Raw genomic sequence first — 25,042 nt, 5'->3', positions numbered from 1 at the left:
CGTGCACCTTCCGCCGACCACTGGCGACAACATCGATGTACTGTGGAAACCTCACGCCCCACGTGTTGAGCAATTCGGCGGTACGTCCACCCGGCCTCCCGCATGCCCACTATACGCCCTCGCTCAAAGTCCGTCAACTGCACATACGGTTCACGTCCACGCTGTCGCGGCATGCTACCAGTGTTAAAGACTGCGATGGAGCTCCGTATGCCACGGCAAACTGGCTGACACTGACGGCGGCGGTGCACAAATGCTCCGCAGCTAGCGCCATTCGACGGCCAACACCACGGTTCCTGGTGTGTCCGCTGTGCCGTGCGTGTGATCATTGCTTGTACAGCCCTCTCGCAGTGTCCGGAGCAAGTATGGTGGGTCTGACACACCGGTGTCAATGTGTTCTTTTTTCCATTTCCAGGAGTGTATTTATATTGAGAGACACCCACATGCCTTGCTCATACTGTGGCATCAAGCAGTCAGGCCTGCAAGATGAGTGGTCTGCCAAGCGAGTGGATTCATTCTTATTTATCGAGTAACATGAACTCTAGTACTCACAATTAAGTTACAAATTATCCTCGTGTATGATTAATACGCAACGGAAACACGCATCTGACTATCAGTAATTTACAGAACTCTGACTGTTCACTACGCACTGGCAATACCACATTTTCTTTTTGTCTTTTATTTAACGGCTTTTGACAACACGTGGCCATCGCACTGAATATGAGTGGCGCACACATTATAAATTCTGGATATCATGACAACATACAATTCGAAGGAAAAGGCCACCAATCTTTTTCTTTTCACTATCTTATTTATTCCGATAAATTCTATAACCTAAACACACAAATTCTATAACCTACAACAATAACACATGAGAAATTCCGCCCAGTGGGCATGGCTTTACATTGTTGAATCTCTATCTTATGGTCTCGTAATTATTTAACGCTACAGTGCACTTTCTGGATAGGATGGTGGATCTTTTATTATTTCTCACACTTCGACTCTCACAATCATCATCACGAAACTTTCCTCCAGACCGAGCAGTACAAAAGGAACACGCATAACCCACTAATCTTTTGAAACTACCTTGCTACTCTCCCATGCAAACCACACATACCCAAATTACATGACATACACCACACTACAACATGGAATACAATACAATAAATAGTCACAACACTATCACTTTCAGCTCTCCCACTTCAATTAGTATTTATCCCAGTTTCACACGACACTGCCCCACTTTGTAATTCTACTTTCCTACTATGACCTCTAGAGATATATGCACGTCTTCCTGTGCAATGCAAGCCAAGTGGCGTTGCTGGATAGACGGCCGACTCACCTTGCTTCTCTCTCAGAGTTTGAATCTAGCGTAACACGGAATCATATCACGCAAAGTAATATTAAGAACATATTCATCACACACGTGAGTCCTCACTGATACCATGGACGAGTACTTCTCTTTATCCTTTGTCTCATACACAGATTGAGACTCACACAGTACTCACCACATGGAAGTACTAGTCTCTAATTTCAAGTCCTGCACAGCCACTTCTTAAATACTTCAACTTATGGTACACACGCTATTTCTTAAATATTTCAACTTATTGTACACACGCTAGTAATTCAGCTTAACTTAAGCACACGGAAGTATTTCAACTTATTGCTACACGTGGTTTCATTGTGACCGTTGGTCACTTCCGAAGATTACTGCAATCCCATTAATATTACCTGCCTGACATTGAATTCTCCCCACAAAAGTTCCTGAAATAGAGAAATTATTATTTCAAACTACTCTTAAATATTCCACATGCATACCATGTCTCCACTCTTTTGTCTTTACGGAGCACACCTAAGACAGGTCTTAACAACACAAGATCCAGCGGCAGAGTGCCGAAACATGGCCGTTCTTCAGGTCCTCTCGCACCTCTGCTGAAGTGGGGGAGCACCTTGCTACCGTATTGGTCAGCCACATTTCAGGCGCTCAAAGCTCAAGTAAATTTCATCTCTTTGGTCCCACCAAAGGTGGCCAAAGGATCGTCTCAAAGATGATAATATATTCACATTCACTATCTGCGGTTAGCAGACAACCATACATTCATTCATTTCACAGATCTCACCAAACTGGATGTAGGGATTTACTTTGTGGGAGTGCACATGTGATCAATTAAATAAATAAATTGTCATTCTTCCCCACACTGGTATCTGGCTTCGCTGTATTAATTGAAATTGAGTTATTTTACAAAAAAAATGTGTTGTTCTGACAAAAGTAATGAAGTATGTTGTACCTATTTTCAATGTCGGGCGTTACTGTACCCTTTCAATATATAGTCCGAGCGGCCCCACAATGCGCGGTCCTGACAAGAATCCATAACCGCACCGACGCCAGGAAACGAGCAGACTTAACAATTGGCCTGCAGCACAAATAGATAGCAATGACAACAAGGTCAAATCACAGCCACACTGGAATAAATGGTTCAAATGGCTCTGAGCACTATGGGACTTAACATCTATGGTCATCAGTCCCCTAGAACTTAGAACTACTTAAACCTAACTAACCTAAGGACATCACACAACACCCAGCCATCACGAGGCAGAGAAAATCCCTGACCCCGCCGGGAATCGAACCCGGGAACCCGGGCGTGGGAAGCGAGAACGCTACCGCACGACCACGAGCTGCGGGCTACACTGGAATATACACTCCTGGAAATTGAAATAAGAACACCGTGAATTCATTGTCCCAGGAAGGGGAAACTTTATTGACACATTCCTGGGGTCAGATACATCACATGATCACACTGACAGAACCACAGGCACATAGACACAGGCAACAGAGCATGCACAATGTCGGCACTAATACAGTGTATATCCACCTTTCGCAGCAATGCAGGCTGCTATTCTCCCATGGAGACGATCGTAGAGATGCTGGATGTAGTCCTGTGGAACGGCTTGCCATGCCATTTCCACCTGGCGCCTCAGTTGGACCAGCGTTCGTGCTGGACGTGCAGACCGCGTGAGACGACGCTTCATCCAGTCCCAAACATGCTCAATGGGGGACAGATCCGGAGATCTTGCTGGCCAGGGTAGTTGACTTACACCTTCTAGAGCACGTTGGGTGGCACGGGATACATGCGGATGTGCATTGTCCTGTTGGAACAGCAAGTTCCCTTGCCGGTCTAGGAATGGTAGAACGATGGGTTCGATGACGGTTTGGATGTACCGTGCACTATTCAGTGTCCCCTCGACGATCACCAGTGGTGTACGGCCAGTGTAGGAGATCGCTCCCCACACCATGATGCCGGGTGTTGGCCCTGTGTGCCTCGGTCGTATGCAGTCCTGATTGTGGCGCTCACCTGCACGGCGCCAAACACGCATACGACCATCATTGGCACCAAGGCAGAAGCCACTCTCATCGCTGAAGACGACAAGTCTCCATTCGTCCCTCCATTCACGCCTGTCGCGACACCACTGGAGGCGGGCTGCACGATGTTGGGGCGTGAGCGGAAGACGGCCTAACGGTGTGCGGGACCGTAGCCCAGCTTCATGGAGACGGTTGCGAATGGTCCTCGCCGATACCCCAGGAGCAACAGTGTCCCTAATTTGCTGGGAAGTGGCGGTGCGGTCCCCTACGGCACTGCGTAGGATCCTACGGTCTTGGCGTGCATCCGTGCGTCGCTGCGGTCCGGTCCCAGGTCGACGGGCACGTGCACCTTCCGCCGACCACTGGCGACAACATCGATGTACTGTGGAAACCTCACGCCCCACGTGTTGAGCAATTCGGCGGTACGTCCACCCGGCCTCCCGCATGCCCACTATACGCCCTCGCTCAAAGTCCGTCAACTGCACATACGGTTCACGTCCACGCTGTCGCGGCATGCTACCAGTGTTAAAGACTGCGATGGAGCTCCGTATGCCACGGCAAACTGGCTGACACTGACGGCGGCGGTGCACAAATGCTCCGCAGCTAGCGCCATTCGACGGCCAACACCACGGTTCCTGGTGTGTCCGCTGTGCCGTGCGTGTGATCATTGCTTGTACAGCCCTCTCGCAGTGTCCGGAGCAAGTATGGTGGGTCTGACACACCGGTGTCAATGTGTTCTTTTTTCCATTTCCAGGAGTGTATTTATATTGAGAGACACCCACATGCCTTGCTCATACTGTGGCATCAAGCAGTCAGGCCTGCAAGATGAGTGGTCTGCCAAGCGAGTGGATTCATTCTTATTTATCGAGTAACATGAACTCTAGTACTCACAATTAAGTTACAAATTATCCTCGTGTATGATTAATACGCAACGGAAACACGCATCTGACTATCAGTAATTTACAGAACTCTGACTGTTCACTACGCACTGGCAATACCACATTTTCTTTTTGTCTTTTATTTAACGGCTTTTGACAACACGTGGCCATCGCACTGAATATGAGTGGCGCACACATTATAAATTCTGGATATCATGACAACATACAATTCGAAGGAAAAGGCCACCAATCTTTTTCTTTTCACTATCTTATTTATTCCGATAAATTCTATAACCTAAACACACAAATTCTATAACCTACAACAATAACACATGAGAAATTCCGCCCAGTGGGCATGGCTTTACATTGTTGAATCTCTATCTTATGGTCTCGTAATTATTTAACGCTACAGTGCACTTTCTGGATAGGATGGTGGATCTTTTATTATTTCTCACACTTCGACTCTCACAATCATCATCACGAAACTTTCCTCCAGACCGAGCAGTACAAAAGGAACACGCATAACCCACTAATCTTTTGAAACTACCTTGCTACTCTCCCATGCAAACCACACATACCCAAATTACATGACATACACCACACTACAACATGGAATACAATACAATAAATAGTCACAACACTATCACTTTCAGCTCTCCCACTTCAATTAGTATTTATCCCAGTTTCACACGACACTGCCCCACTTTGTAATTCTACTTTCCTACTATGACCTCTAGAGATATATGCACGTCTTCCTGTGCAATGCAAGCCAAGTGGCGTTGCTGGATAGACGGCCGACTCACCTTGCTTCTCTCTCAGAGTTTGAATCTAGCGTAACACGGAATCATATCACGCAAAGTAATATTAAGAACATATTCATCACACACGTGAGTCCTCACTGATACCATGGACGAGTACTTCTCTTTATCCTTTGTCTCATACACAGATTGAGACTCACACAGTACTCACCACATGGAAGTACTAGTCTCTAATTTCAAGTCCTGCACAGCCACTTCTTAAATACTTCAACTTATGGTACACACGCTATTTCTTAAATATTTCAACTTATTGTACACACGCTAGTAATTCAGCTTAACTTAAGCACACGGAAGTATTTCAACTTATTGCTACACGTGGTTTCATTGTGACCGTTGGTCACTTCCGAAGATTACTGCAATCCCATTAATATTACCTGCCTGACATTGAATTCTCCCCACAAAAGTTCCTGAAATAGAGAAATTATTATTTCAAACTACTCTTAAATATTCCACATGCATACCATGTCTCCACTCTTTTGTCTTTACGGAGCACACCTAAGACAGGTCTTAACAACACAAGATCCAGCGGCAGAGTGCCGAAACATGGCCGTTCTTCAGGTCCTCTCGCACCTCTGCTGAAGTGGGGGAGCACCTTGCTACCGTATTGGTCAGCCACATTTCAGGCGCTCAAAGCTCAAGTAAATTTCATCTCTTTGGTCCCACCAAAGGTGGCCAAAGGATCGTCTCAAAGATGATAATATATTCACATTCACTATCTGCGGTTAGCAGACAACCATACATTCATTCATTTCACAGATCTCACCAAACTGGATGTAGGGATTTACTTTGTGGGAGTGCACATGTGATCAATTAAATAAATAAATTGTCATTCTTCCCCACACTGGTATCTGGCTTCGCTGTATTAATTGAAATTGAGTTATTTTACAAAAAAAATGTGTTGTTCTGACAAAAGTAATGAAGTATGTTGTACCTATTTTCAATGTCGGGCGTTACTGTACCCTTTCAATATATAGTCCGAGCGGCCCCACAATGCGCGGTCCTGACAAGAATCCATAACCGCACCGACGCCAGGAAACGAGCAGACTTAACAATTGGCCTGCAGCACAAATAGATAGCAATGACAACAAGGTCAAATCACAGCCACACTGGAATAAATGGTTCAAATGGCTCTGAGCACTATGGGACTTAACATCTATGGTCATCAGTCCCCTAGAACTTAGAACTACTTAAACCTAACTAACCTAAGGACATCACACAACACCCAGCCATCACGAGGCAGAGAAAATCCCTGACCCCGCCGGGAATCGAACCCGGGAACCCGGGCGTGGGAAGCGAGAACGCTACCGCACGACCACGAGCTGCGGGCTACACTGGAATATACACTCCTGGAAATTGAAATAAGAACACCGTGAATTCATTGTCCCAGGAAGGGGAAACTTTATTGACACATTCCTGGGGTCAGATACATCACATGATCACACTGACAGAACCACAGGCACATAGACACAGGCAACAGAGCATGCACAATGTCGGCACTAATACAGTGTATATCCACCTTTCGCAGCAATGCAGGCTGCTATTCTCCCATGGAGACGATCGTAGAGATGCTGGATGTAGTCCTGTGGAACGGCTTGCCATGCCATTTCCACCTGGCGCCTCAGTTGGACCAGCGTTCGTGCTGGACGTGCAGACCGCGTGAGACGACGCTTCATCCAGTCCCAAACATGCTCAATGGGGGACAGATCCGGAGATCTTGCTGGCCAGGGTAGTTGACTTACACCTTCTAGAGCACGTTGGGTGGCACGGGATACATGCGGATGTGCATTGTCCTGTTGGAACAGCAAGTTCCCTTGCCGGTCTAGGAATGGTAGAACGATGGGTTCGATGACGGTTTGGATGTACCGTGCACTATTCAGTGTCCCCTCGACGATCACCAGTGGTGTACGGCCAGTGTAGGAGATCGCTCCCCACACCATGATGCCGGGTGTTGGCCCTGTGTGCCTCGGTCGTATGCAGTCCTGATTGTGGCGCTCACCTGCACGGCGCCAAACACGCATACGACCATCATTGGCACCAAGGCAGAAGCCACTCTCATCGCTGAAGACGACAAGTCTCCATTCGTCCCTCCATTCACGCCTGTCGCGACACCACTGGAGGCGGGCTGCACGATGTTGGGGCGTGAGCGGAAGACGGCCTAACGGTGTGCGGGACCGTAGCCCAGCTTCATGGAGACGGTTGCGAATGGTCCTCGCCGATACCCGAGGAGCAACAGTGTCCCTAATTTGCTGGGAAGTGGCGGTGCGGTCCCCTACGGCACTGCGTAGGATCCTACGGTCTTGGCGTGCATCCGTGCGTCGCTGCGGTCCGGTCCCAGGTCGACGGGCACGTGCACCTTCCGCCGACCACTGGCGACAACATCGATGTACTGTGGAGACCTGACGCCCCACGTGTTGAGCAATTCGGCGGTACGTCCACCCGGCCTCCCGCATGCCCACTATACGCCCTCGCTCAAAGTCCGTCAACTGCACATACGGTTCACGTCCACGCTATCGCGGCATGCTACCAGTGTTAAAGACTGCGATGGAGCTCCGTATGCCACGGCAAACTGGCTGACACTGACGGCGGCGGTGCACAAATGCTGCGCAGCTAGCGCCATTCGACGGCCAACACCGCGGTTCCTGGTGTGTCCGCTGTGCCGTGCGTGTGATCATTGCTTGTACAGCCCTCTCGCAGTGTCCGGAGCAAGTATGGTGGGTCTGACACACCGGTGTCAATGTGTTTTTTTTTTTCCATTTCCAGGAGTGTATAATAAGCATGCCCCCCAATTGTTATGGAGCTATAACATTACCCGTCTCACCGAAAATTAGCAGGAAACTTGCTTTAAGGCATTTTCAACATTAAATAAACATACCAAATCCTGCCGTGACAAATGATTAAACCACTAACTCTATGGCTGCTGGGCGCATACACAACCGCAAGCAAGCCCGAAGCGGTCAATATGCCCTAAAACAAGTTAAAGTTTGCATGAAAACCACTTAAAACACACACTCCACAGATGATGAAAAACGATATGAGGAACATCAGCCTCCTTAAAATAGCCACTGTGGAACCAAGTTCAGAACCATCTCCGAAAGCTACCCATGCCACAATAAGTTTCAACAATCTTCTTAGTTAAACACGGAATAAAAGTCAACCTAATTTGGAGCTTGCAAATTACGTGCTGGGAAGCTGCTCAGCGTGAGACGACGAACCCACCACAATTTTGCACGTCAAGGCGCCCAATGATCGGCACCGTACATACGACGCGACAAAAGACAAGGGCGGCGACCGGAAACTCCCTCGTCACACGTTCACCCGGAAAACCCGCCGGGGGCAGCAGTCAAAGTTAGCAGGACAGCCGGATATCTATATCAGCGGTGCAAATAGAACACCCTACCGCCAGTCGCCTCGGCTCAATTGTAGTGCTTAGGAAATTCGAGGAAATGCGCCTTACATATTACGGAAATGTAACCGTAGGAATGGAGCTATTGACGCATTCATTGAGAAAAATACGTCAATCAAGCTCAAGCTGAAGGTAATACATTGATCAACCAGAATATTATGTCCATCGATCTACTATCGGTATAAACCGATCCAGAGGATAACAGCGTCAAATGGTTCAAATGGCTGTGAGCACTGTGGGACTTAACATCCTAGGTCATCAGTCCCCTAGAACTTAGAACTACTTAAACCAAACTAACCTAAGGACATCACACACATCCATGCCCGAGGCAGGACTCGAATCTGCGACCGTAGCAGTCCCGCGGTTCCGGACTGCAGCGCGTTAAAACCGCACGGCCACCGCGGCCGGCGATAACAGCGTCAGCTTGCCAGGAAAGACTGCTAGTCGGACGCTAGCACGGTGCACGTGTGTACAATGGGGAAGGCACGCGATCTATCTGAGACTGACCGGGCGCAGATTTTGATGGCCCACAGGTTCGGAAAAACCATTTCGGGAACTACACGGCTTGTCGGGCGTTCAAGAAGAGCTGTGGTGAGTGTCTTCAACAAGTGGTGAAACCAAGTCCACACGTCGTGCGTTCGGGCGGACGCCGTAGTCTGGGCAGTCTGGTAAAACAGGACAGGCGGCGAACTGTGTCGGAACTGACATCAGACTTTACTGCTGGGCAGGGTGCAAGTGTGTCTGAACACGCGGTGCACCGAACACTCCTAAAGCTGGGTCTCAGCACCCGACGACCCATGCATGTACCAATGTTAACACCGCGACATCGGCAACTACGACTGAAATGGGCACGTGACGATCGGCGTTGGACGTTGGCGCAATGGCAGATCGTTGCTTGGCCTGGTGAATACCTTCTTCATCAAGTCGATTGGTACCCGTCATGTTCCAGGAAAACGTCTTCGTAACACCTGTACCGCGGGACGGAGACAAGCTGGCGGCATGTTCATTATGCTCTGGGGTACATACAAGCGAGAGAATTCCAGAAAGATGTGTACCTCTGCTTTATTGACTACGCCAAAGCCTTTGACTGCGTCGATCACAACAAATTATGGAACGTACTGAAAAACATGGGTGTACCAGATCACCTCATTCATCTGATACGGAGTTTATACCTTGACCAAGAAGCCACGGTGAGAACTACGTATGGAACAACGAAATGGATAAAGATTCAGAAAGGGGTCCGGCAAGGCTGCATACTGTCACCGTACTTATTCAACCTGTATGCAGAACATGTCATGAGGAATGCGAGGCTAGATGAAGGAGAAACAGGAATTAAAATAGCTGGAATAAATGTAAACAACCTCAGGTTCAAATGGTTCAAATGGCTCTGAGCACTATGGGACTCAACTGCTGTGGTCATAAGTCCCCTAGAACTTAGAACTACTTAAACCTAACTAACCTAAGGACAGCACACAACACCCAGCCATCACGAGGCAGAGAAAATCCCTGACCCCGCCGGGAATCGAACCCGGGAACCCGGGCGTGGGACAACCTCAGGTACGCGGATGATACGATCCTGTTGGCAGAAAGTGAAGAAGAATTGAGAACACTCTTACTGAAGGTGAAAGACGAAAGTGAAAAGGCTGGTCTTATGCTGAATGTGAAGAAAACGAAAATTATGGCAACTACACCTAACAATTCGTGGGATATAGCAGGAGAAACCATGGAGGTAGTGACCACATTCAGTTATCTCGGTTCCCAGATCTCTGCTGACGGTGACTGCAGCCATGAAATCCGGAGACGCCTGTTGCTCGGTAGACAGGCGATGTCAAACCTTGACAAGGTTATAAGGTCCAGAGATATAAAACTAGCAACAAAGATCGGTATTGTGAGGGCTATGGTCTTTCCAGTTGTATGGATGTGAGACCTGGACCATTAGAAAGGCTGAACGGCGAAGAATTGACTCCTTCGAATTGTGGTGTTGGAGGAAACTTCTTAGAGTTCCATGGACTGCAAAGAGAACCAACAGATCAATATTGGAGCAAATTAAACCAGATTTCTCCCTGGAAGGTCTAATCTTAAAACAAAAGCTGACCTACTTTGGACACACAATGCGAAGGCATGCCTCGCTGGAAAAAACATTAATGCTGGGGAAGATTGAAGGAACTAGAAGAAGAGGACGTCAGAGGATGAGATGGATCGATGGCATCACAGAAGCAATGTGTTCCAACCTGGAAGGTCTACGGGAGAAAGTGCAAGACAGGAAAAAGTGGCGTGATTTGGTTCATGGGGTCACGAAGAGTCGGAACCGACTAAACGAATAGAGAGAGAGAGAGAGAGAGAGAGAGAGAGAGAGAGAGAGAGAGAGAGACATACAAGTGGGCATCCATGTTTCAAGTGGAGCTCGTGCCAGGCACCATGTATCGTACACTGGTTACAGACCACATTCACACCTTCATGACGATCATGTTTCCCGACAGCAGTGGCAGTTTTCAACAAGATAATGCACCCTGTCACAACCCGTGGAGTGTGGTTCATTGAATGGAGGGGGGGGGGGGGGGGACCAAACAGAGAGGTCATCGGTCCCATCGGATTAGGGAAGGATGTGGAAGGGAGTCTGCCGTGCCCTGTCAAAGGAACCATCCCGGCATTTGCCTGTAGCCATTTACGGAAATCACGGAAAACCTAAATCAGGACGGCCGGACGCGGGTTTGAACCGTCGCCCTCCCTAATGCGAGTCCAGTGTGGTAACCTCTGGCCCACCTCGCTCGGTCCCGGGGACTGTGATGGAGTAGTTCGAGGAACACAGTGGAGAGTTCCAGTTGATGTGCTGGCCTCCATGTCGCCAGAGCTCCCCTTCCCGGAATTTACGGGAATTACAATACTTTTGAGTGCAGATGTGGTGCCACCAAGACTTCATTGCTCCCATGCCGTTGTAATCGTGCCAAATGTGGACATACCGGTTGTGAGGTAGGCGGTCACAATGTTACGGCTCATCTATGAATAACAGGGTATTAGAAACGGACAAGACGAGCCTCATACGTACAGGTGAGGTATAATGTTTTTTCCCCATGAGATCATATTACGATACGTACCGAAACCAACACGAGGGTATCCCTCTCCAAATTTTTCCGTAAAAAAATTAGCTAAAATTGCGCTGAGTGGGTTCCTTGTAACCACGCCATCCGTTTGGCCACAAAATTTGGTGTGCGAACATTTGAATACTGCAAAAGACCCACTCCTGCCGTTTCCACAGGAGAGGTATACAAATTATTATAGGAATTACAAAAAGAAGCATTAACACCCGCCTTCAGAAAAGCCCGCATCTCGTGGTCGTGCGGTAGCGTTCTCGCTTCCCACGCCCGGGTTCCCGGGTTCGATTCCCGGCGGGGTCAGGGATTTTCTCTGCCTCGTGATGGCTGGGTGTTGTGTGCTGTCCTTAGGTTAGTTAGGTTTAAGTAGTTCTAAGTTCTAGGGGACTTATGACCACAGCAGTTGAGTCCCATAGTGCTCAGAGCCATTTGAACCATTTTGAGCCTTCAGGAACACTCGAGCAATTGTCGCCTGGGCAAAACGAGGAAATCGGCAGTAGAAGATCATGCTTTGGGGCCAGGGAATCACCGAATTTGTTTTTCACACACATGGTTTACTGCGCTGGTATGTACAGAGAGGCCCTAGAAATTCGAAAGCACAAGAACTACTTAAACAGAAAAGAGGAAGGGTTGAAATTATACAAGTTGCGAGCTAAGTAAAACAAACAGCGTCAACTCTTTCCTTCTATAAGCTGCCTTACATACTTCGGCGCAAATCCGCTGTTAAGGCAGGGGTCTGATGACGACACGAACGGAACGTTCCGTGGATGTATATGCATTTCGGCTTACTGAGTTTGTTTGCAACTGTAACTGCTTTCTGAGATGTTCAAGCCTCTGATGATGTCTCCAGCATTGGAAGACGAAGCTTTTTAGGCAAATAGTTCTGCTTTGGTCGACGGCCTGATGCAAATAAAACAAAAATCAGCAATTTGAAATCATATCAATTCCTTAAGTTGGTAGACAATAGCGCTGCTTTACTTTGATATAAGGGGCGATCAAGAAGTTTCCGTTTGAGGGTGTTATGGTAGCTTACTTTTATATGCAACATAGCGCGACTCCGATAGATAGCACAGATAAGAACGCAAGGGATACGTGCCGCATTAGTATCTCCCCGACGTTTGTGTGGTAAAGGCAGAAACGCGCACTATTGCCACGGTGTAGCCAAATGTGTCGAAACAGTACCACAGTGCTGTTATTCTTTCCTCAGCTGCTGAAGGATAAACACCGGTAGTAATCCATCGGAGAATAAAGAATACGTTTGCGTCAGCTTGATTGCAGAAAACCATCATTTGGAATGGTGTGCGACAAGGGGTGCTGGTGCTTCACAATAACGAACGTCCCCATATCACAAATGTCGCAACGCAGAAGTTAACGTCAACTCAAGTGGGAAACCCTCGAGCACCAGCCCTGTAGTTCTGATCTCTCCCCACGCGGTTATCACGTCTTCGGTCCCTTAAAGTAGGCCCCGCAATGTCAACGATTCCTGTCGGACGAGGATGTGCAACAGGTTACGTACATCTCCACGCAGCAGGGCACGGTGTTTTTATCAAACGCGTATCTTCAACCTGACCACTCGATTTAAATCAGCATGTTTGACAAAATGTTTACATACGTGATACAGAATTTATTGCCCGATTTAATAATAAACAGCCGGCCGAAGTGGCCGTGCGGTTAAAGGCGCTGCAGTCTGGAACCGGAAGACCGCTACGGTCGCAGGTTCGAATCCTGCCTCGGGCATGGATGTTTGTGATGTCCTTAGGTTAGTTAGGTTTAACTAGTTCTAAGTTCTAGGGGACTAATGACCTCAGCAGTTGAGTCCCATAGTGCTCAGAGCCATTTGAACCATTTGAATAATAAACAATTTACACTACTGGCCATTAAAATTGCTGCACCACGAAGATGACGTGCTACAGACGCGAAATTTAACCGACAGGAAGAAGATGTTGTGATATGCAAATGATTAGTTTTTCAGAGCATTCACACAAGGTTGGCGCCAGTGGCGACACCTACAACGTGCTGACATGAGGAACGTTTCCAACCGATTTCTCATACACAAACAGCAGTTGACCGGCGTTGCCTGGTGAAACGTTGTTGTGATGCCTCGTGTAAGGAGGAGAAATGCGTACCATCACTTTTCCGACTTTGATAAAGGTCGGATTGTAAATGGTTCAAATGGCTCTGAGCACTATGGGACTTAACATCTAAGGTCATCAGTCCCCTAGAACTTAGAACTACTTAAACATAACTAACCTAAGGCCAGCACACAACACCCAGTCATCACGAGGCAGAGAAAATCCCTGACACCGCCGGGAATCGAACCCGGGAACCCGTGCGTGGGAAGCGAGAACGCTACCGCACGACCACGAGCTGCGGACGGTCGGATTGTAGCCTATCGCGATTGCGGTTTATCGTATCGCGACACTGCTGCTCGCGTTGGTCGAGATCGAATGATTGTTAGCAGAATATGGAATCGGTGGGTTCAGGAGGGTAATACGGAACGCCGTGTTGGATCCCAACGGCCTGGTATCACTAGCAGTCGACATGACAGGCATCTTATCCGCATGGCTGTAACGGATAGTGCAGCCACATCTCGCTCTCTGAGTCAACACATGGGGTCGTTTGCAAGACGAGACTGTGGCTGCGGTTACCCTTGACGCTGCATTGCAGTCAGGAGTGCCTGCGACGGTGTACTCAACGACGAACCTGGGTGCACGAATGGCAACACGTCATTTTTTCGGACGAATCCAGGTTCTGTTTACAGCATCATGTTGGTCGCATCCATGTTTGGCGACATCGCGATGAACGCACATTGGAAGCGTGTATTCGTCATCGCCATACTGGCGTATGACCCGGCGTAAAGGTATGGGGTGCCATTGATTACACGTCTCGGTCACCTCTTGCTCGCATTGTCGGCACTTTGAACAGTGAACGTTACATTTCAGATGTGTTACGACCCGTGGCTCTTCCCTTCATTCGATCCCTGCGAAACCCTACATTTCAGCAGGATAATGCACGTCCGCATGTTGCAGGTCGTGTAAGGGCCTTTCTGGATACAGAAAATGTTCGACTGCTGCCTTGGCCAGCACATTCTCCAGATCTCTCACCAATGGTGGCCGAGCCACTGGCTCGTTACAATACGCCAGTCACTACTCTTGATGAACTGTGGTATCGTGTTAAAGCTGCATGGGCAGCTGTACCTGTACACGCCATCCAAGCTCTGTTTGACTCAATGCCCGGGCGTATCAAGGCCGTTATTACGGCCAGAGGTGGTTGTTCTAGGTACTGATTTCTCAGGATCTATGCACCCAACTTGCGTGAAAATGTAATCATATGTCACTTCTAGTATAATATATTTGTCCAATGAATACCCGTTTATCATCTGCATTTCTTATTGGTGTAGCAATTTTAATGGCCAGTGGTGTAAATTTCACGGTTTGAGGTATTTAATGTCAAATGTGTACGTAGGAAAAGAAGTTACAAGAGCAGCCAACAGATTATTAATCTATTTTCTTCACTTGAAGTTGCTGCAAAAATAAAAAAAAAAAAAATAAGAAATAGTTTTCATACGAGGTATCGTAATGCTGCTGTGTCTCTTTTTTATATCTAACACAACGATTGCAGCGTTGCTGTGTCCTGTACGGGTGATGCTGTGGTTTTTCTTGTCCAGTGGGATGTCATGTGAGAACGCAGCATCACAATAACTGAAACGTCCGCTGATGTATGATCCTTCATGTGACGACAACACAGTTTACTAACGATTAGCCGGCCGGAGTGGCCGAGCGGTCCTAGGCGCTACAGTCTGGAGCCGCGCGACCGCTACGGTCGCAGGTTCGAATCCTGCCTCGGGCATGGATGTGTGTGTTGTCCTTAGGTTAGTTAGGTTTAAGTAGTTCTAAGTTCTAGGGGACTGATGACCACAGCAGTTGAGTCCCATAGTGCTCAGAGCCATTTGAACCATTTGAACTAACGATTAGTTCGCCGGCCATCAGATACCGCCGTTTCCGAGTGGACGACAATTGAAAGCTCACAGTTCGCAATTCCTGTCACCGGCAGAAAACCAGCGCAACAGGTGAAATTTCAATAAGCGACCTGTTGGAGAGAGGCTAGCCATTCATTGCCGACAAACAATGCTACTGCACTTTCCGCTTTTGGAAAAAGGGAGGCTAGGACATAAAAGTGAGTTTTAAAAACGCAGCGAAAAAAGGCTACGTTTACTGAAGACAACAGAAACGTTATGAAACGAAAGACAAAAGTAGCTTTCTAAACATTTGAAACAAAACTGACATACGGAGCGATATTGGCAAACGAGCCGAAAATCATAAAAAATTGGAGTTCATGTAGAGGCTTTACTGAACACAATACAAAGAACCTTAAAAATTCCCCGAAGGAAACGTAAACAGTAAGAAATCAAAGTAAACAAACAATACAATGTGTACACAACTTCGGTAACATATTTACGGGGGCATGGAGTAAAATGTAAAGAACCAATTTCATACGGCAGAAAACAGCCGAATGACATTGTCACTTGATCTGCTAATTTGAGTAACATCCATTTGTAGCTCCTTATAGTACTCGGTATCTCTCTACAGCTCTACAGGAGTAAGCATTAGAGACAGACTGACAATATACAATACGTACAGGAACCAAGAGCGAACAATAAAACTGGAAAACCACGATCGAAGTTCTCAGATAAAAATGTTTAATACTGGGGTGTAATTTTTCGACGCTATTGTTCAATCTATACACAGAATAAGCAACTGCGAAAAATAAAGCTTAAACAGGGGAATCAAAATTCCAGTGTGAAAGATTATGAAAGAGAAGATTCGCCAATGACATTGCTATCCCCAGTGAAAGTGAAGAAGAATTACAGGACCTGTTCAACAGAATGAACAGTGTAATGAGTATAGAATATGGATTGCAATTAAATCGAAGAAAGATGAAAGTAACGACGATCAGCAGAGAATAGCCTAACATAAAAATTTGTGATCACGAATTAGACGAAGTCAAGGAATTCTGCTACCCGGGCAGCAAAATAACCCGTTATAGACAAAGCAAAGAGGACATAAAAAGCATACTAACAAAGGCAAAAAGGGCATTCCTGGCCAAGAGAAATCTGTTGGTATCAAACATAGCTCTTAATTTGACGAAGAAATTTCTGCGAATTTTCGTTTGGAGCACAGCTTTGTATGGTGGTGAAACATGGTCTGCAGGAAAACGAGAACAGAAGAGAATCGAAGTGTTTAAGATGTGCTGCTATACATGAGTGAAGAATGTTGAAAATTAGATCGACGGATAAGAAATGGAATTTGGGAGGGAGGGGGCTCCTCAGCAGAACTAACAAAAGAATACGGAAAACACTGACGAAGGGAAGGGCAGAATGATAGGACATGTGTTAAGACAGTCTTCTAAAACAAAATAACAGGTGGTTATACAGGTACATGAAGTCAAGTGGTATGAAATGGAAGGTGTGGAAAGTTTTAAGGATACGTTAACAAAATGGCGGCCATTTTGGAAGCCGTCATTTTGTGTGCAAATTGTAATTTTCAAATGAGAAATGGGCCATGTGATATAGAAAACAGAGAGTGACACAAGAAAAAATTTGTCTTGTATTGGAACATTAGCTTTATCCATCCTCTTTATAACTGGTGTTTTTTTCCTCTTACAACATGATATAAAATATTAAGACGAACTCGTTATCATTCTGATATGAGGAGAGGAGAAACTATGGTACCCCAATGGATTTCAACCAACGCCACCCACGGTGAGTTGGTGAAACGTCTTGCGAAATTCCGTGAAACTGGCTCTGTCACAAGCAAACTGAAGGCTGGACTATCGAAAAGGTATTTATGAAGCAACATCAACAGTTGTTCTGGCATAATTCAGTAGGAGTCTGGAACGCAGGATTCGCCACGTCTCTCACGCTACTGGGATCAGCCGTACATCAATAGAGAGGGTTTTTGCCACACGTAAACGGCACCCTTACAAAAAGCAAATGTTATAGCACGTTACCGGTCACGACGCGGATCTTCGGGTTCAGTTTCCAGAATGGGGGACATACTAGCTGCACGAACACGGTCGTTTCCTGTATCACATACTAGCTGGACGAAAACGGTCGTTTCCTGTATTATTTACGGGTCAAATTAATTTCTGTGTGAACGGAGAGGTAAATAAACAGCATGACAAATAATGGTCACTTTATGGACCCATAGAAGCTAGTTAGCGACCATGGGGTTCTCGTACTGTTTGGCCCTTCTTGACTCAGAGCACGCTGCCAGCAGACCGTTTATCTGCTGTTGTTAGCTGAAGACGTGCTGTGTACACCGCTTTCTGAGACAAGTCTGGTAGGGTGACAGTCACGGTGCCCGGATTTTAAGTTACCATTGGTGTACTGTTCTAGAAACCGGAATATCATAGTCATTAGCATCTTTAGTGACACTGTGAGGGTACTGGTGTGTAGTATCTGTAAGTGGTTGTTCTTTGGAGGGTGACAATGCCCAGTGGCGTAGAGAGTCGCAAGCAGAGGCAGTTGTTGAAAGGCTGTGGAAGGTGTGGGCTGAGTGAGCCAAAGGCGGTTGCGTAGCGAAGGATTTATCTCTATGTTTAATAGTAGTGGCACACAGTTTGAATAATAGTGTGTTTATGTTTGTGCAGTGTGATAAAGAAAATAAATTAAATTTTACCAGTTCTTAATGCGCCTGCATCAGTTAGTACCACACCATTGCATTTAACAATGAGCGAAGTCTCGATATACACGGTCAACTACAACAAGAGGATTGTAACATAATAATCATTAATTAACCCATAAATCTCCAAGGGGGCGGGAGCTTACATTTGGCGACCAGTACCCTCACAACACTATGCCTTTAATAAAAAAATCTCTGGATCCATTAATCAATTATGTAACGCACTGAAGTCGACAATAAAAAAGCGACGGACACGGTAGCACTCACTTACAATGAATGTCTCAACTAGTAACTTACAGACAAAGTTTAATAACTGAACATCAAATGCTGTACAAAGTGTTAGTAAGACCGAGTCTAAACTATTGAGTGCACACATTTCCAGCTCATAACGGAACACAGTGCAATGAGCTCGTGTCCCTTTACTGTAATCACAATGCTTTAACAAGAAAATGGTTGTAATTATTTTACTAAACCAGAAGTTTATTTGGATTTTCCAGTTTCTTTATCTTGGTCAGATTAGTGCTCCCAGCTCACGATTTCTCTACAGTGATAATCAACAAACACTCTGCGAGAACAAAATTAGTACACCTTAAAAAGAACGCCAATTTTGATCCCATGATGGCATATTCCCACTGGGGGATAGTAGATGTACTAATAATGGTTTCATAGTCGTCCGCCAACAGATAGCGGAGTGGTATAGCTACCAGAGTCCATCAGTCTCTCGCCAAAACAATTGCTGAATGATTCGATTTGTGTGAACCGGTGAATGGTCAACTTGAATCGTGAACTACGTGAACAGGTCGAGCAGGTGTCGCGTATCGTATTCGAGAACAGTTTTCGCCATGTGTATGATCGACTGAATGACAGAGTCAGCGCCAGCATTGCCGTCCGTGAAGGCTACACCACGTACTGTTCAAATGTGTGTGAAATCTTATGGGACTTAACTGCTAAGGTCATCAGTCCCTAAGCGTACACACTACTTAAGCTAAATTATCCTAAGGACAAACACACACACCCATGCCCGATGGAGGACTCGAACCTCCGCCGGGACCAGCCGCACAGTTCATGACTGCAGCGCCCCTGACCGCTCGGCTAATCCCGCGCGGCACACCACGTACTAATATGGGTCTTTCAGTATAGGTCGATACCTAATACCTCAGAACCGCTTGTGCTGATGATCTGAAAGTGTAACGCTTTCATCTACTCCATATGCACTGTTGCAACAATAAATCTTAAGCCAATTGGACACCTCTAAAAGGGGGTACTATTTTTCCGGTAGTGTATTTTATAATAAATATTAGTGTGGATTAATAACTTTTGCTGCCTCAGTAGAATGTCTGTGGGGAGTCACAGTCGTATGTTAGTGTCAGTGTGAAAAAAGTAAGGAACTCACGCTGACGAACGTCGAAGGTGCGCCTGCTAATTTCTTATTCTTTTCAGGTGGTACGGCGTTGCCAGTCAATGTATGAGTAATTTAACAATGGATTAAAAACAGATTTGACTGCGATAAAATACTTGTGAGACCTTAACTTTTCCCGGCGAATTGAATGTTCAAATAACTTACGGGTTTGCTGCCAGGTGGCGTCGAACACCGCCGATATTTCGACAGGAGTACACTCTGCCATTCTCAAGGCACAAATGCAAGGAAGAAGAATTGTGCAAGGAAATTTAATACCTCGGTTCACAGAGGAGAAACAAGGAAGACACCACACACAGAACAAGTGTCAACACAAACAAAGATAACCAACATCAGAAATATCGATAGTCACTATTAATCAACAGGTGAGGTAGCACTAATTCTGTCCCTCTGTTTTTTGATGAGGGACAGTGCCGGATTCCAAGCAGCATTTAAACAAAATCCACCATCTCTGTTGATAAGGTTGCTTGATAGTTTGATTTCAACAGCTTCCTTAATAACACTATCCCAATAGCTTCAAATGGTTCAAATGGCTCTGAGCACTATGGGACTTAACATCTTAGGTCATCAGTCCCCTAGAACTTAGAACTACTTAAACCTAACTAACCTAAGGACATCACACACATCCATGCCCGAGGCAGGATTCGAACCTGCGACCGTAGCAGCAGCGCGGTTCCGGGCTGAAGCGCCTATAACCGCTCGGCCACCACGGCCGGCTATCCCAATAGCTGGACGTGCAAGCGAGCATCTCCGTGTTGTTGTATTGTTTTTACGCAGCAAGCATTTCCAACATGATTGGCCGTATTTTGAGGAAATATGATGTGAAATGTGTTTTTCGTCCACCTTCTAAGATTAAGGCCCTGTTGGCGTCCGTTAAAGGATGATCTTGGTTTGCGTAAGGCTGGGGTCTATCGTATTCCTTGCAGTTGTGGCATGTCACATGTTGCTCAGGCAATGAGGACTGTGGAAGACCGGTGTATTGAACATAAGCGTCACACACGCTTACAACAGCCGAGCAAATCCGCTATTGCAGAACATTGCTTTGACACCGTTCATCCTATGGAATACAACAACACGGAGATACTGACTTGCACGTCCAGCTATTGGGGTAGTGTTATTAAGGAAGCTGTTGAAATCAAACTATCAAGCAACCTTATCAACAGAGATGGTGGATTTTGTTTAAATGCTGCTTGGAATCCGGCTCTGTCTCTCATCAAAAAACAGAGGTACAGAATTAGTGCTACCTCACCTGTTGATTAATAGTAACTACCGATATTTCTGATGTTGGTTATCTTTGTTTGTGTTGACACTTGTTCTGTGTGTGGTGTCTTCCTTGTTTCTTCTCTGTGAACCGCGGTATTAAATTTCCTTGCAGAATTCTTCTTTCTTGCATTTGTGCCTTGAGAATGGCAGGGTGTGCTCCTGTCGAAATATCGGCGGTGTTCGACGACGTCACCCGGCAGCAAACCAGTAAGCTAAAATACTTATTTACAATGGTTGGCGGCTTCGGTGAGAATGTGACCACTTCAGATCATTATGGTAGGCGGTGGCGGTGAGCGGAAGCTAAATTGTATGTGTGATATAATTTTGTATTCTGAAATGTAAGAATAGGAACTGGCTGTTATCAACCTATAGAGTTTGTTTATTCATCGAACCATACCAGAACATCTCTAAAACACTGACCGATTGTACCGTTGCGCAATACATGTATTGCCGCCTGTCGAACCGTGCTCGGGTGCAGTCAGATGCTAACCATCGATAGAGATATCGCCTTTTAACAGACGCCATACACACTGAACAAACAGAGCGCCAGCAGTTGCATATTTTCGCTCTAGCACTAACGCAAACAACCGCAGGAACTCTTTCACTGCGGCTCCGGGCCTTGTTTTAATGGCATTAGCCGGCGCGTCACAAAGGCCGCCGCATTCAGGCTGCTCGGCGCCGAATAATGACGTCGGCCGCTGCTGGTGAATGAATATGCATGCCGCTGCGGCTGCGGGGAGTCCCCGCTTAAACTCTTTGAGCCGCGGCGAGCCGCGAGTCTAGCCCGCGTCCCAGGCGCGGCTCCACACTCGCGCAGTAATTATCCTCTCCGTCCGGCCCCACGGCGCTGCTGCACCACTTGCTCGAGCACTATTTTCGTCCTGCCTGCCAGTCTGACTACCGGAAGAAACTCAGCGCCGCGCAGGGTGTGGTTTTTCCGGAGGCGCGGGTTTCGAACCGTTTCCACCGATGTCTGTAACTCACTGCTGTAGAATTGAGAGCAGTTCAAACTCTATTGTTAGTCAACGAAAACAGTCCACAGACTCAATCCACAAAATATCTTGGAGTTCACTTGCCACGCATTCTCCTCCTGTGCCAACCTCTTCATCTCAGAAAAGCATTTGCAGCTTACATGCTCAATCATTTGCTGGATGTACCGGGTGACCAAAAAGTCAGTATAAATTTGAAAACTGAATAAATCACGGAATAATGTAGATAGAGAGGTACAAATTGACACACATGCTTGGAATGACATGGGGTTTTATTACAACCAAAAAAAACACAAACGTTCAAAAATGTCTGACAGATGGCGCTTCATCTGACCAGAATAGCAATAAGTAGCATAACAAAGTAAGACAAAGCAAAGATGATGTTCTTTACAGGAAATGCTCAATATGTCCACCATCATTCCTCAACAATAGCTGTAGTCGAGGAATAATGTTGTTAACAGCACTGTAAAGCATGTCCGGAGTTATGGTGAGGCATTGGCGTCGGATGTTGTCTTTCAGCGTCCCTAGAGATGTCGGTCGATCACGATACACTTGCGACTTCAGGTAACCCCAAAGCCAATAATCGCACGGACTGTGGTCTGGGGAACTGGGAGGCCAAGCATGACGAAAGTGCTGGCTGAGCACACGATCATCACCAAATGACGCGCGCAAGAGATCTTTCACGCATCTAGCAATATGGGGTGGAGCGCCATCCTGCATAAACATCTTACGTTCCAGCAGGTGTTTATCAGCCAGGCTGGGGATGATGCGATTCTGTAACATATCGGCGTACCTCTCACCCGTCAAGGTAGCAGTTCTGCTGTCCAGCGTCATCTGTCGGACATTTTGTGAACTTCGTTTTTTTTTTTTGTTCTAATAAAACCCCATGTCATTCCAAGCATGTGTGTCAGTTTTTACCTCTCTATCTACATTATTCCGTGGTTTATTAAGTTTTCAAATTTATACTGACTTTTTGATCACCCTATAATCTCTCTCTTCTTATACAGTTTTTAACCTCTACGGCTCCTTCTAGTATCATGGAAGTTATTCTGTGATGTCCTAACAGATGTTCTAAAATCCTATCCATTCTTCTTGTCAATATTTTCCATATATTCCTTTCCTCGCCGATTCTCTAGAGATCCACCTCATTCCTTACTTTATCTGTGCATCTAATATTCAATATTCTTCTGTAGAGCCACATCTTAAACGCTTCTATTCTCTTCTGTTCCAGTTTTCCCACAGTCCATGTTTCGCTTCCATACAATGTTTCGTTCCAAACGCACATTCTCAAAAATTTCTTCCTCAAACTAAGGCCTATGTTTGATACCAGTAGACTTTTCTTGGCCTGGAATGCCCTTTTTTCCAGTGCTAGTCTGCTTTTTATATCCTCCTTGTTCCGTCCATCATTGGTTATTTTGCTGCTTAAGTTTGCAGAATTCTTAAACTTTGTCTGCTTCGTGATCGCCACTCCTGATGTTAAGTTACTCGCTGTTCTCATTTCTGTTACTTCTCATTAGGTTTTTCTTTCTTCAACATACTCTCAGTCCATATCCTGTACTAACTACACTGTTCATTCAATCCAGCAGATCCTGTAATTCTTCACTTTTATTGAAGACAGCAAGTCATCGGCGAATCTTATCATTGATACCCTCTTTGAATTTCAATTGCACTCTTAAACCTTTTCATTTATTTCCATCATTCCTTCTTCAATGCATAGATTGAACAAAAGAAGCGAAAGACTACATCCCTGCTTCTTAATCCGAGCACTTCGTGTTTGGTCTCCCACTCTTATTGTTCCCTCTTGGCTTTTCTAGCGAATAAAAAGAAAAAAAAAACGAACAGACTGGTACCTGGTTTAAATTCCTTAATAAAAGAAAGTTATCTTTCAATAGGAAAAGTAGTTTTTTCCTTTACGAATCTATACAAATAAAAATTTAAATATTCGTTTGTTTAAAATCGTATGTCTCCAAAAGTTCTTCACCAATTGTTTTAAAATATTTACGCAACTTTACATTCGAAAACGCATGTGTTTTTATATAAATATGTTTCCAAATACATGTAATATATGAACAAATATGTAATCTGTATAGGTTAAAAATTATTACCAAAAATCTCGAAATGTTCTTGACCGATTTACTTCAAATTTTCACACAATACTGTAATGAACATTCGGACAGACATAGGCTACAAAGCTTTAATATATCTAATGTATATAAATGTATAAGTAATATATAAAGGGAAACAAATTATTAACAAAAATCTAAAAAAGTGCTCAATCGATTTACCTCATATTTTTACATATTACTGTAATAAACATGGACACATCTACATTATATGTTTTAATATATATATATATATATATATATATATATATATATATATATATATATATATATAAAGACTTAGAATACTACTATGGTATCTGAATTTACAATAACAATAAACAAGGCTAAAGATCAGCATGATAGGGAGAACAGGAAATGACAGACAGTGGAAGGAAGGAGATGGACAGAGAGAGGGGACAGGAGGGGATGGAGAGAAAGGGAGGAAGGTGGACAGAGAGAGAGATGAGGGGATGGACAGGAGATGGAGGAAGAGATGATGGATAGATATAGCTGGAATATATCCAATTTCCATGCATATTAGAAACATCTGACTTCCCTTTTCTTTTTTTCCAATGAACGAGACTTAGCCACAGCAGCAGGTGGCTAGGAACCATTAGTCGATAATAAAACCAGTAATCTCAGATGCCTACCCCATCTGCGATCATGTTGCGCCTGTATATATTAACAAACGTTGTCTTGTCTAAAAGACACTGCAATAACTGCTGAGACTCTCAACAATACACAATGACTAAAAAATTAAAACTGTTACAGTAAAGATTTGCCCCATACATGAAAGTTTTTACTTCTTTACTCTGTCAGCACCCTAATTCGTCAATAATCCACAGATGACATCTTTGCGAGCAGAACCAAAAACATCTGAAGTTGGCAATGATAATGAGTTGCCAATATGCAGTAAGCCGGCAGCTCTTATTCCAGTGGAACCACAGGGAAGTACGGAACAGTGTTTGTGAATGACTTTATGAGCTTCAAAGAGAAGTGATTTATTTTGACTTACTTTTTTCTTTAGTGGTTTAAT

The sequence above is a fragment of the Schistocerca nitens genome, chromosome 8, assembly GCF_023898315.1.
Source record: "Schistocerca nitens isolate TAMUIC-IGC-003100 chromosome 8, iqSchNite1.1, whole genome shotgun sequence".
In the NCBI taxonomy this organism is placed as follows: Eukaryota; Metazoa; Arthropoda; class Insecta; order Orthoptera; family Acrididae; genus Schistocerca; species Schistocerca nitens.
The sequence above is the reverse complement of the archived record's forward strand: the minus strand, read 5'-3'. Positions refer to the sequence as shown.